Source organism: Notothenia rossii, assembly GCF_949606895.1.
Source record: "Notothenia rossii genome assembly, chromosome: 8".
NCBI lineage: Eukaryota > Metazoa > Chordata > Actinopteri > Perciformes > Nototheniidae > Notothenia > Notothenia rossii.
In genome coordinates, this window is record NC_136906.1 from 29,217,599 (window position 1) to 29,230,908 (window position 13,310).

General features: G+C 41.0%; 1 protein-coding gene across 1 annotated transcript in view; it reads right to left on the reverse strand.

Annotated features, from left to right (window-relative positions):
- LOC307016768 (uncharacterized protein) overlaps positions 1-12,918 on the reverse strand; it is a 21,479-nt gene extending 8,561 nt beyond the window's left edge. Inside the window, exon 1 of the mRNA XM_079646084.1 lies at positions 12,901-12,918. The gene's annotated coding sequence lies outside the window, so the exon portion shown is untranslated. The remainder of the gene's footprint in view (positions 1-12,900) is intronic.
- Between the last annotated feature and the right edge of the window lie 392 nt (positions 12,919-13,310).

Sequence of the window (13,310 nt, forward strand, 5' to 3'; positions counted from 1 at the left end):
TGGCAATTGTTCAGGAAAGGAAGGTTGACTGCCAGCAACTTTGGAGCTGTCCTGAGGTCAAAGTGTGTGACTGCTTCCTTTATTGCCAGGGTGCTAGGGCAACAACAGGCCCTTGATGGTGTTTTGCCTGTACAGTGGGGGACTATGAATGAATGTGAGGGCGTCAGGGCATTCACCACTGCAACTCAGATGCAGGTCCATGAGTCAGATTTGTGGCTCTCCCTATCAGGATTGTTGGGGGCATCTCCGGATGGTCTGGTAGGGTCTTCCGCTGTGCTGGAGGTAAAGTGTCCCTACAGAGCCAGGGAAATGACAATTAGTGAAGCATTGCAAATCAAGGGCTTCTTTGTCAGTAAGGAAGGAGAAACATTCAGCCTGCGTGAGGAACATCCTTACTGGCACCAAGTGCAAGGTCAGCTTCACCTCACTGCAAGGAAGAAGAAATACAAAAATTGTGAATTGTTTTTAATTTACATTTACTCGCCTTTGCAATGTTGTGGTTGTTAGAGTGTTAGGTTTCCTGTCAGCTCGTCTGTTGGGAAGATATAAAATATAGTTTCATGGAAGTCACACCGTCACATATACTGTAAGAGCATTAAGACATACAGTACATAGGCTAAAACAAAACATCTAAAGATATAACCTTGCACTTTGATAAGTCTCGTGAACATTTTCAATATTTTGACATTTTTATAGATGAAAATTGAACTAAAGAAATAAATGGTAGATTAATCCATATTGAAAATAGGTGTCAGCTGCTACACTAATTATAATAGTTATATTTCTTAATTAATTAAGATAAGATATTACTGTATTGATCCCAATTTGGGAAATGTTTGTGTTGCAGCAGCATAACAAGAAAAACAAAATATAAGTTATTATATATACAAAAGTATGTGAGGGATGGAATATTAAATTGAATATAAATGTAAAATGTACATGTGATTTTACGTCCAAGAGAAGTTATGGAGCAGAGAGTTCTCTGCCAGCCAGAGGTGATTTGTTATTAGTTCAAAATGTCAAACTAATTTCCCTGACTACAATCTTTAGTTACATGGTGAAACGTTATGCTGCTTGTACTAATAAGACTTATCATATAAGCCACACAGGTTTTAATAGGATGTATTAATTATCTTTACTTAATGTTGCGGTCTTTTCAGCAGCGCCATCTCTATAACGGCGATACAGTCACTACTAGGGATGTAACGATATACCAAATATCGCGGTATCGCGATAAATAAACTTCCCAATACCGTCGTGAGACTGACAAAATCTACCGCGATTTAAAAAAAAAAAAAAAAAAAAAAATCTTTTTTTTTTTTTAAACACTTTTTTTTTTTAAACCTTTATTTAACCAGGTGGTCCCATTGAGATCATCGATCTCTTTTTCAATAGAGACCTGTCCAACATGGCAGCAAGTAGGTTACAAAATGAAAATAAAACAACAGTTAACACAAAAGGACATCGTATTTACAGGGCCACATTTACACACCTAGAGACATGTACCAACCGTATATTTATATCTCGCCATGTCAATAAGCCTGGCGTTAGACTTTTTCGCTGTCCGTCATTTTGACAGACAGGATCGTAAAATATCCGTCATAATCCCTTATTACCCGTCGGGTCTGAACAGTTCACGATAGACCATGCTCGTGAACTGTCAACGGGGGGGGCGGTGTTATGCCGTGTGTGCATGCACCTCGCGGGACGCGCACAGCGTAAAGCAAAACCTCCCAGACATGTATTGATCTTTACGGCAAAGTACGGTTTGGAAACCATATATTTTCCTTTTGGAGGGCATGCATAACACGGCATAACACCAGAGCCTGGCTGCGGGGAAACGTTGGCGCTGTTCCGAGTTTGTTCTAATCTGTCAAAATGACAGACTGCTTTCAGATTTTTCCGTCATTGTTAAATAAAATATTCGGTTAACGCGACCACTGGTGTCCCAGCAACATCAGTACCAAGCGAGAGAGTTTTTTCCAGAGCAGGGGATATTGTAAATGCCCAAACATTCCAGTTTATAAATACCTGGAAATGTGGACATTCTCATATTCCTAAAAACCTGTCTGATGATGCTGAGTGAGTGACTAGTGAGTTTGAGTTGAGTTACTTGAAAAACTAAAGTGAAACTTGATTTATTTTTATTGCAGGGTCTGATTATTAAATGTCCTTGTTTATTTGTGAGATGCAGTGGCACAAAGAAAATGCTTACTTTGTTTGGTAGTTAGACCCTCCAGAAAAACGCGATTCTGCGATCGCAGAATTTACCGCATAATCAGCAAAATGGCGCAGATTTTTAAAAGGCCGCATATTTATCAAAAGGCCGCATAATCCCCGCATTTTTCCACACAAAATTGAGAGAAAAAAAAAAAGTTAACTCGTCTTGACGTGACGTCATCAGCTCGCGCATCACAGAATGTAAACAACACTGTATACACAAGTTATTGAGCCGTTTCCGCTCTACATCCTGAACTCCTCCCTTCGATGCAATGCACTTCCGTTTTGGCGGACTGGGTTTGTTTTGCTAGCTAGCTCCGTTGTGCCGACAAAGCACTGATATCGCAGAGACAAAGAGGATATAACAATTACAACATGAAGAAAAGTGGTTCGGGAACTACGTGTGCGGTAGTTGGTTGCAATCACTCGAGAAAGCACCTGAACGAGTGGTTAGATAGAGAGTGCTACGACCACAAACCAGCACCCAGCACCCAGCCATGTTGTTCATTAAATACAGATAAACACAACAAATACTGCATGCATTGTATTTTTTAATATTATATATGAATATTTTCATAGTGATGTAATTGTGTGGGCTGCTTTTATATTTTAATTTGTAATACCTGTTAGGATTAAACATGTGATCTTTCTTGTTGAAGCCATTTCTTTAGTTTCCTCTCAACAATTAATTAATTCAGTGTTATTTATGTACAGTATGAGCTTAATATGAATGATGAACTGTGTTAAAAGAAATTGTAGCACTCTAAGGAACATATGAAATGCAATAATGCAATAACACTGCAATAATGAAATTAAATTACATCAAACTTTATTTTCACTCAAACAGTACAGGCACATATGATATATTGCACAGCATAAAGAGATCATGTAAATTGTGCATTATGTAAACAACAGACAACTGTTGGCTCCTGTGGGCATGACCTAAATAAGGCAGTTTATTTTGGTTTTAAAATGCTGAGATATTTACTGCAGAACTGTAACCTTCCCTCAACAAAATCGTCAACAATTTTCGGGAGCATGTGGGCAAAGTAGAATGTGCGCAGCCTTATGATATGCCTTCAGACTGTCCATTGCTTTTCCATCTATTGCCATGGATTGAACGAAGTAGGAGCAAATTTTGCTGTACGTTATGCTGGGCCACGTCGTCATGTTATCCTCCCAGTTTTGCACTGAATTCGGGTGGGGGAGAGTAACGCCATCTCCAGTCAAAGAAGTAGAATCGTGTTCCCAAGCTAGCATCACTGTTAGCATCGAAATCGCTGTGTTTACACCAGTGCCCGTCTGACTGTTTACACCGGTTTACACCGACAGACGCTGTGCAAAAGACTTCCGGCGGAAATGAAGTGCATTTGTGTAGGGTTATGGCGCTACCCGTGGTTTGGCGCGTAAACTTGTCTATAGAGCGAACGTGTGGAGCTCACACGATAGAGAAAACACCAAGATGAAAAAATCTAATCCATCTCATTTACCGACGAACATTTCTACTAAAGACCGGGCAAAAAGTGGGGGGAAACTATTCTGCATCCCGTGCAGCTGTGTGTTGGAGCATAAGAGAAAATCGACGGTGAAGACCCACTTTGATTCATTCAAACATTCGAAAATGCTTTCTGCTGCTGCGGACAAGAAAGCCAAACAACTCACGTTCAACAAGGCATCAACATCCAAAACCCTTTCGAGGGCTAAAAGAAACGAAGTGAGTAACCTACAAGATTGAAGCTGGTCAGATAACGAACGAGTAAATGAAAACAGAATGAGGCGGAGAAGTGTGTGTGTGTGTGTGTGTGTGTGATTAAAATAGCCCAATTGCTTTTACAGTAAATAAACATTGAATGTGTTTATTTGAATAGTAAAGGGGTTTAACGTTAGTGGCAGGTTGTGTGTGAGAGAGAATAAATAAGACAGCCCAATATTTTATTTTTTTTAAATTCTTTTTCCCCGCATATTTAGCATATTTCCGCATATTTCGCAACTTCCCGCCATTTCACCGCATAAAATCACATAAAACCCCCGCATGTTTAATCGCATAATCAAGGATTTTAGCCCGCATAATCAAGGAATTTAGCCCGCATAATCAAGGATTTTTGCCCGCGTTTTTCTGGAGGGTCTAGGTAGTACTGGTAGGTACAAAAACACTGGTTTTCTTGTTCCAGTCTGTTACTGTCACTTTGTTTTTGACACTTTAAAATACTGCTATCCTACAAAAATGCTGTAAAAATCAGATTTATTATGTAATAAAAAAACATTTTCCGAGTAAAAAAATGTTTTATTGAAAAAGAATTATGAATTTTTTTTCTCTTCCCTTTATTATTCAATATCGCGATAAATACCGTACCTTGGACTTGTTATCGCGATATTATCATACCGTGAGTTTTTGGTATCGTTACATCCCTAGTCACTACCCATTATTTACATTTCACCGTGACATGGACAAAAATGTAACGTCAGCTTACCTCATGGCACGAATCCAGAGTCTCGTTTGGAAAACATTGGCCAGGAAACGATAGAACAAGCACGTTTCATGCGAAGACCTGTGGCTGCAACCCGGAGCAAAGCAAAAAACCATTGCGTAGCTATCTAGTAGCGCTAGCTTTAGCTAACGTTAGCCAACGAAACGAACTGCCGAGTAAAATTGGAAAACACTGGTAATTAATTATTCTAGAATTTGTAAAACTACGGTGTTAAAAACGACAATTTAAAAAATACAGATTCCAATGGTCAGATATAGATATACAGATACTAAAGATAGGCAGGTACTTGCTTTCAAGCAGAACACAGGGGAAAACAAACTTAGCGGGAGTGTTTACGTGTTCGGCGTAATGACGTACAACGGCCTCGACAATTTCTGTAGTCCTATTCAGCCATTCGGTAACAACCATCGTTTTTCAGACACGTAAACTCTTCAAAAATCCCCAGTGGGGTCACTGCTGATGTATTTAATGTCGTAGAACAAAACGTCAATTACCTCTTAAATTTGTGTCAACCACAGACCTTATTTCGAGCTATTTTCCAAAACCCTGTGGAAAAAATGCATTGCTTTTTGAGGAAGGAACCGGAAGTGCTAAAAATGCTAACTTACTTCCGGGTTTTACGACGCGTCACTGCGGTTCTCTATTGGGCTATTTTAATCTCAAACACACCCCCCCCCCCCCCCCACACACACACACACACACACACGCACGCACTTCTCCGCCTCATTCTGTTTTCATTTACTCGTTCGTTATCTGACTAGCTTCAATCTTGTAGGCTACTCACTTCGTTTCTTGTAGCCCTCGAAAGGGTTTTGGAGGTTAATGCCTCGGTGAACGTGAGTTGAATGGCTTTCTTGTCCGCAGCAGCAGAAAGCATTTTCGAATGTTTGAATGAATCAAAGTGGGTCGCCACCGTCGATTTTCTCTTATGCTCCAACACACAGTTGCACGGGGTGCAGAATAGTTTCCCCCCACTTTTTGCCCGGTCTTTAGTAGAAATGTTCGTTGGTAAATGAGATGGATTAGATGTTTTCATCTTGGTGTTTTCTCTATCGTGTGAGCTCCACACGTTCACTCTATACAGTGTTGTTTACATTCTGTGATGCGCGAGCTGATGACGTCAAGACGAGTTAAAAAAAATAATTCTCAACTTTGTGTGGAAAAATGCGGAGATTATGCGGCCTGTTGATAAATATGCGGCCTTTTAAAAATCTGCGCCATTTTGCTGATTATGCGGTCAATTCTGCGATCGCAGAATCTTGTTTTTCTGGAGGGTCTAATTTGAGTTTATTTGCTGTGTGTAGATTCAAGGATTTTGGTTATCTTGTCAATTTGTTTGGTTATCTAGGCACAGCTGTGTGTGACTCCCTCTGGTACACTGGTATGTGTTTTCCTAATGTAGAGAGCGTTGATTTAATTAATAAACTACACACCGAGTCTAGATCCTGACCATCCTTTTTTTTGTCGATCAAATGTTTTCATTATTAAGACCTGGTCTGCCAGCAGGATGCCCTCCACTTTCCATCCAGTGAAATACAATATGGAGCCCTCAAAGCGCTCCACCCTTTTAAACATGGCCTGATTAGGAAGCCCTGTTTTCATTCGGATGACATCATCAGGTAAGCCTGCTGCTGATTATTTTTGCCATTCTCTTACAATTATCCCCTGCCAGGTCTTCAGAACAACTGGACTGCACGCTGCAGGGTCCAGGTTCGGCGTCGGTGTCTGAGGACTGTACGCTGGAGGGTCCAGGTTCAGTGTCTGCAGACTGCACGCTGGATGGTTCGGGGTCAGTGCCTGCAGACTCAGGCCCTTTGGTGTAGCTGTGGTCGGTGGACTGATTTAGAGCTAAGCTCCCTTTCTCTTTTTTCCACTCAAATAAAGTTGGCCCTTTGTCTTTTCCATGTGGAAAATGGATGCTGCATATTCTGCATTTCTCATCTGGCTCCCTGTCTCCTCGTCTACAATGAGAAAATGATATTAATTACTAATAATCATTTAAACCTGCCAAATAGTCCCCCTACCCATAGTTTAAACAGTCTGCACTCTTATATTTATCTTGTGAAGCACTTTTAACATTCAGCTTGTATGTGTTTTGGTTGTCTTTATTTCCAGGTAGAAGAGGACCAAGAGCGAGGAAGTAAGACAGAGCTCTTAAAATGCCAAACAAACAGTGTGTTTGGCCTTTTATCTGTGACACATATACAGTGGGGCAAAAAAGTATTTAGTCAGCCAACAATTGTGCAAGTTCTCCCACTTAAAAAGATGAGAGAGGCCTGTAATTTTCATCCTAGGTATGCCTCAACTATGAGAGACAAAGTGAGAAACAAAAAATCCAGACAATCACATTGTCTGATTTTTAAAGAATTTATTTGCAAATTATGGTGGAAAATAAGTATTTGGTCAATAACAAAAGTTCATCTCAATACTTTGTTATATACCCTTTGTTGGCAATGACAGAGGTCAAACGTTTTCTCTAAGACTTCACAAGGTTTTCACACACTGTTGCTGGTATTTTGGCCCATTGCTCCATGCAGATCTCCTCTAGAGCAGTGGGGCTGTCGCTGGGCAACACGGACTTTCAACTCCCTCCAAAGATTTTCTATGGGGTTGGGATCTGGAGACTGGCTAGTCCACTCCAGGACCTTGAAATGCTTCTTACGAAGCCACTCCTTCGTTGCCCGGGCAGTGTGTTTGGGATCATTGTCATGCTGAAAGACCCAGCCACGTTTCATCTTCAATGCCCTTGCTGATGGAAGGAGGTTGTCACTCAAAATCTCACGATACATGGCCCCATTCATTCTTTCCTTTACACGGATAAGTCGTCCTCGTCCCTTTGCAGAAAAACAGCCCCAAAGCATGATGTTTCCACCCCCATGTTTCACAGTAGGTATGGTGTTCTTTGGATGCAACTCAGAATTCTTTCTCCTCCAAACACGTCTAGCTGAGTTTTTACCAAAAAGTTCTATTTTGGTTTCATCTGACCATATGACATTCTCCCAATCCTCTTCTGGATCATCTAAATGCTCTCTAGCAAACTTCAGACGGGCCTGGACATGTACTGGCTTAAGCAAGGGGACACGTCTGGCACTGCAGGATTTGAGTCCCTGGCGGCGTAGTGCAGTGACGTGCGGTGAGGTTCATGGTTGGTGAGGCACTGACTCTTTCAGAGTCAGATTTACAAATATTATATTTTGACCTTAATCAAAATATTCGGTTATTTTCAAAAGCTTTTTTAGTCTGATGCTTTGATTCATTTTAAACAGACCGTTCAACAAAAGGATACCCAAAATCCAAATATTGGATTGTTCTTTCTTAGTAAGATCCCATTTTCATTACAATTGTGGTCTTACCTTGACTTGAAGATTAAGTCCATGCTCTCCTTCTGGACAACAATCTCTATTAGTTTTGTGTAAAAGTCCTCCTTATCTTCCTGTAGTTTTAAAAGTCTAGTTTGTTGTTTGTGTCTATCCGTCTCTGCGTAGAATAACAGTAGCAACAAGAACCTGTGGGCTCACGTGCGCCCCCTTCAGTGTGGCAGAGGTTATGGCTGCCTCTCCTGCTGCTTTTTTCATTGCCGTTATATGATGAGACCAGCGAGCCTAAATATCATATATACGTTAAATAAGTTATTCAGAGACTGTATGGCGAGGATAAATGGAATAAAGGGATCTACAAACATTACATTGGTAACCGACAGTGAGATGGTAACAGGCATGCGCTTAGTGCCCGCTTTCCAGCCAGTTTCTGTGGGGTGACACATTCTGAGGTGAAGCAGAGCTCATCTGTGCCTCACCTCACCCCACTAACTGGCTTGAGCACAAAATAAGTGCCCGCGCTAAATTAGTGCCCGTGCTCCAGCAAGTTACTGTGGGCTTACGAGAGGCAGAGCTCGTCCCTGCCTCACTTCTCATCGCTACATGTAGTTGTAGCGGAGGCTGATTTTGACTTTAGAAAGCGATTGGAATCATACATAAATCACACTTACATCATAGATCAGTGGAGACATTTTATTATTATTACTATTTAGTTTTTCTTTAGTTGTTTTTCCGTTACATTGGAGTATGACAGGTGAGGCTCTGCCTCCCCTGACTGCACGTCGCTGGCGTAGTGTGTTACTGATGGTAGCCTTTGTTACTTTGGTCCCAGCTCTCTGCAGGTCATTGACTAGGTCCCCCCGTGTGGTTCTGGGATTTTTGCTCACTGTTCTTGTGATCATTTTGACCCCACGGGGTGAGATCTTGCGTGGAGCCCCAGATCGAGGGAGATTATCAGTGGTCTTGTATGTCTTCCATTTTCTAATAATTGCTCCCAGTTGATTTCTTCACACCAAGCTGCTTACCTATTGCAGATTCAGTCTTCCCAGCCTGGTGCAGGTCTACAATTTTGTTTCTGGTGTCCTTTGACAGCTCTTTGGTCTTGGCCATAGTGGAGTTTGGAGTGTGACTGTTTGAGGTTGTGGACAGGTGTCTTTTATACTGATAACGAGTTCAAACAGGTGCCATTAATACAGTTAACAAGTGGAGGAGAGAGGAGGCTCTTAAAGAAGAAGTTACAGGTCTGTGAGAGCCAGAAATCTTGTTTGTTTGTAGGTGACCAAATACTTATTTTACCGAGGAATTTACCAATTAATTCATTAAAAATCCAACAATGTGATTTCCTGGATTCTTTCCCCCCATTCTGTCTGTCATAGTTGAAGTGTACCTTGGATGAAAATTACAGGCCTCTCTCATCTTTTTAATTGGGAGAACTTGCACAATTGGTGGCTGACTAAATACTTTTTTGCCCCACTGTATGCAGTGATAAATGGCTTCACCTGACCACTGTTACTAAATAAAAAAAGTTTTCTGCATCATCAGTCATTTTATCCAAATAATTACCAATATTTCACAAATTCTTCATGTAAACTTAAGAGCACAGCTGTATGTTGAGTATGACAACTTTGCTTGGTTCATCTTACTGGGGGGCAGCTACATTGATGTCGGTGTAGTCCACAATCATTGTGCAGTTGAAGGCAGAATGAATTTATTACTGACTCAGAATGAAGCACAACTTCAGGTCATACAATACATTCACTTTATTTGTAATTGTGTGTAAAAATATGAGCATTGATTAGCAAGCAGGACCTGCAGGAACAGAGAATGGTGATGGATGGAGCTGGGAAGAGAGAAGAATAAAGAAAACAGATCAACTTTATTATCGGATATTAAAAATTCAATTTTCAAAACAAGTTGCCGCTCCTACAGTTTTCAAGTGTGTAAAGATGATTTCACATGACCTATGCAAAATATCAAACTCAATACATTTGTGTCTATGTGGGGTGCAGCTCTGGGGGGTGCATTGTGCATTTGATGTATATAAATAATATACCATAACCAAATACGTACAGTGGAAATCAGGTTGCCAGAGCAGGTCAGTCCAGTGTGCATGTTCCTCAAGGTCTCAGCAGAGTTACAGGTGAGGTAAAGGAAATAAAAGAGAAAACAACACTTTAAAGTAACACAACTTTGAATAATTATCTCTTGGAATAATTTTCTCTCAGTAATCACTCACTACTGTCTTGCCAACAAACAGATTGATTCACCCTCACTATCATCACAATGAAACACGTCCAGAAGAATGTCATGCAAAGCTGCCTGCCTGCCTTCCTTCGACTCTCCCTGAACTGCCTGATCTTTTTAATGTTCAATGTTAACCATTTGTGCAGATAGCATTAAGTAGAAAACATCGCCCCCTTAGCACCCGGTGGAGGGGGCAGTAGGCTACTCTTCAAATGTGTCACGAAATACTTACCATCATGACTACTCTTACTGTTTAACATTTTGGTTTACTTCATGTTAAGGCTAATAAAAATGACACGGCTAAGTAATGTAATGCTAACTAACGTGCTCGCTACTAGCTAGGTAGCTAACTTGACTGTTCAATGCACAACATGTATATTACCTGATATGTTTCATCCAGCGACTCCTGGTCCTTTCATCAGACGGGAAGCGATAGAACGAGCAAGAGGTATGATTACTGTTGTGATCACAACCTGTTACAAAACACACAGGCATCTTGTAAAAGTTAATTTATTTTTTAGCAATCTCTTAAATTTATTGGAGGGAATAAATCAGTTATGACATATTCTTCTTCTTTGCTTTAATTGCGAGTCGCAACCACTTGGAGCCGCTTGGAGCATTATCGCATGACATCACTTACGCGACCCAGAATGGGATCTTGGATTTGTAGTCTTTCTAGTTGCGTATTTTTCATAGTCTTATCTTATATTTCAACAGTTTTACGACAAACTTTGACTTTTTTGACATGGAAATGATTGTTTAAGATTGACAAACAACATATGTGTAATTCGTGGCACAATTCAAACGGGATCGAGAGATAATCTTTCTCTCCCCATTGTCTTCAATGTATAATTTTTCCGAAATAAGGTCCCATGGAGGCTCCCGGAAGGGGAGGGACTCCGCCTCTATAGCTGCTCGAAAGCGCTGGAGACGCTGTAGTACATATGCCAGATTGCAAGGCCTGTAAGTGGCGCTGTAGTCTGCCACAAAAGCAGCGAAGAAGACTTCCCTTGCATGGTTGCCATGGTTGCCCTTCTGTTTATTCTCCGCTGTGGCTCTTTTTCTCCCTCCCCGAGGCAAGCGTTTGCAACTTCTGCTTTAAAACTAATGAATAATGACTCTATATAATCATATGTAAGGGATAATGTGCAGCGACGCGGTCAAAATGGGGAAAAGAACACCGACAGGCTGATCAGTAGCCCGACGCGAAGCGTTTCCCCATAATGACCGCGTTGCTGCACATTATCCCGCTTATTACATGGCCACATTCTCAACAAAGTAACGACATGACTCCCAATATTAATTTAAATGCTTTTATGGATTTAGAAAATGATTTTATTGATTTAAAAAATAGTTGTATGTATTGATTTAAATTGACATGCATCCGCTAAGAAAAATAGTCCGTATTTACTGTTTGAACTAACGTATCAACGGCAGGAACTGCTTTGATAGTGTTTTTGAGGAGCTTTTTGATTACAGATTTTAAAACATCGTTGCTTGCTTTAAAAGTAGTACAATTCATTATGTCAAACCTTGGAAAGTATCTAGATATCCCTGGCCTAATGCCAAAGTAACTGACAACTGCCCTCTCCTGCAGGGAGGCGTGGTCAGTTGCAGTCTGGTTGCAGCTCACAGAATCAGCCCCTTGCAAAAACAGGGCTGGAAAGAGCAAATAGAGCGAAATGAGGCAGGCTAAAATGCAGGATCTGTTTGGTATTTTGAAAAAATATATTAATGCTGTCAAAATTATCGCGTTAACGGCGGTAATGATTTTTTTTAATTAATTGCGTTAAAAAACAAAAATGATGTTAAAGTAAGCTAAATAAAGTCCACCAACTCGCGGCGAGAATTGCACAGACAGCAGTTAGTAAGATTGATTTCAGTAGCCACTTGTCTGGAAATACCGAAGACCAGAAACGGTTTTGAAAACTTTTGTCACGTAGTGATCGTCTTCTGAATAGAACATCTTTGATAATGTCTTCTGGCCAATCAGAATCAAGATAACGGCGTGGTGTTGTTGCAGGAAGTCCCGACGGAGAATACTTTTGCTGTAGTACAGGGTTATGGCTAGAAAGGATCCGTCTTGTGTAAATATGACGTCACGTTCTCGTTGTAACTCTCGTTGGAGAGGCTCGGAAACAAATCTACAGCAGTAACATGATGCAACATACACATTAATGCAGCAGGATAATAGTAAAACACTGAAAGGTAACATTTTATTGCACCAGGAGCTATCTTGGGACTTTTACTGCGACAACGTTGACTTGCCTGTGAATAAAAAATCAACCATAGTGTTGGTGATCTACAGTGTTCTCATTCTTCTTTGAACAGCAAGACCGCTAACACCCTATTTCAACAATCACACTCCCTGTCATTGACATAATTAATAGATAGTTTAGCTTCTCACGATAATTTGCTGTGGCCCACTCATGTTAATGATCGTAACTGAAAGGCTGCCTTCCAAACGTAAACATTCAGCCACGTGACTTGCAAACTCTCGCGAGAGTTTTACACTAGACTTATCCTTTCTAGCCATAACCGTAGTACAAGGGTGCACATAACTGGTACGCAGGTTATTTGCGTAATCTGAAATGCGTATCGTCACTGTGTCACAAAGCGCATTTGCGTACCGACGTACTTGTGAAGCTTTTCCAGAAGGCGGTTAGATCACCGGACGACAGAGTCGGTCTCCGTGTACACAGACAGTGCTGCTGTTAACGTCGGTCTGTACAACGGAATTGTGCCAAAACTACGCCAACCGGCTGCGTAGGGAGACTCCCCCCCTTCACTGGAGAACTGCGCTAAAACAGCTGATCACAACGTTCACACTTTGTGGTCACGAAGTACTCCACTAGCCCCCCCCCCCCGTCGACTTTCCTGAAGTACTCCCCCGTTGATAGAAATCAACACGTAATGAATTAAGACCCCACGGTTTGATGATTGATAGGTGTGTGGGCTGTCTTTCATTTTGAAACACAGCATTTTTTTATAATAAACATACATAGGCCTACTGTATGTTAAATGGATATATCCAGCTTCT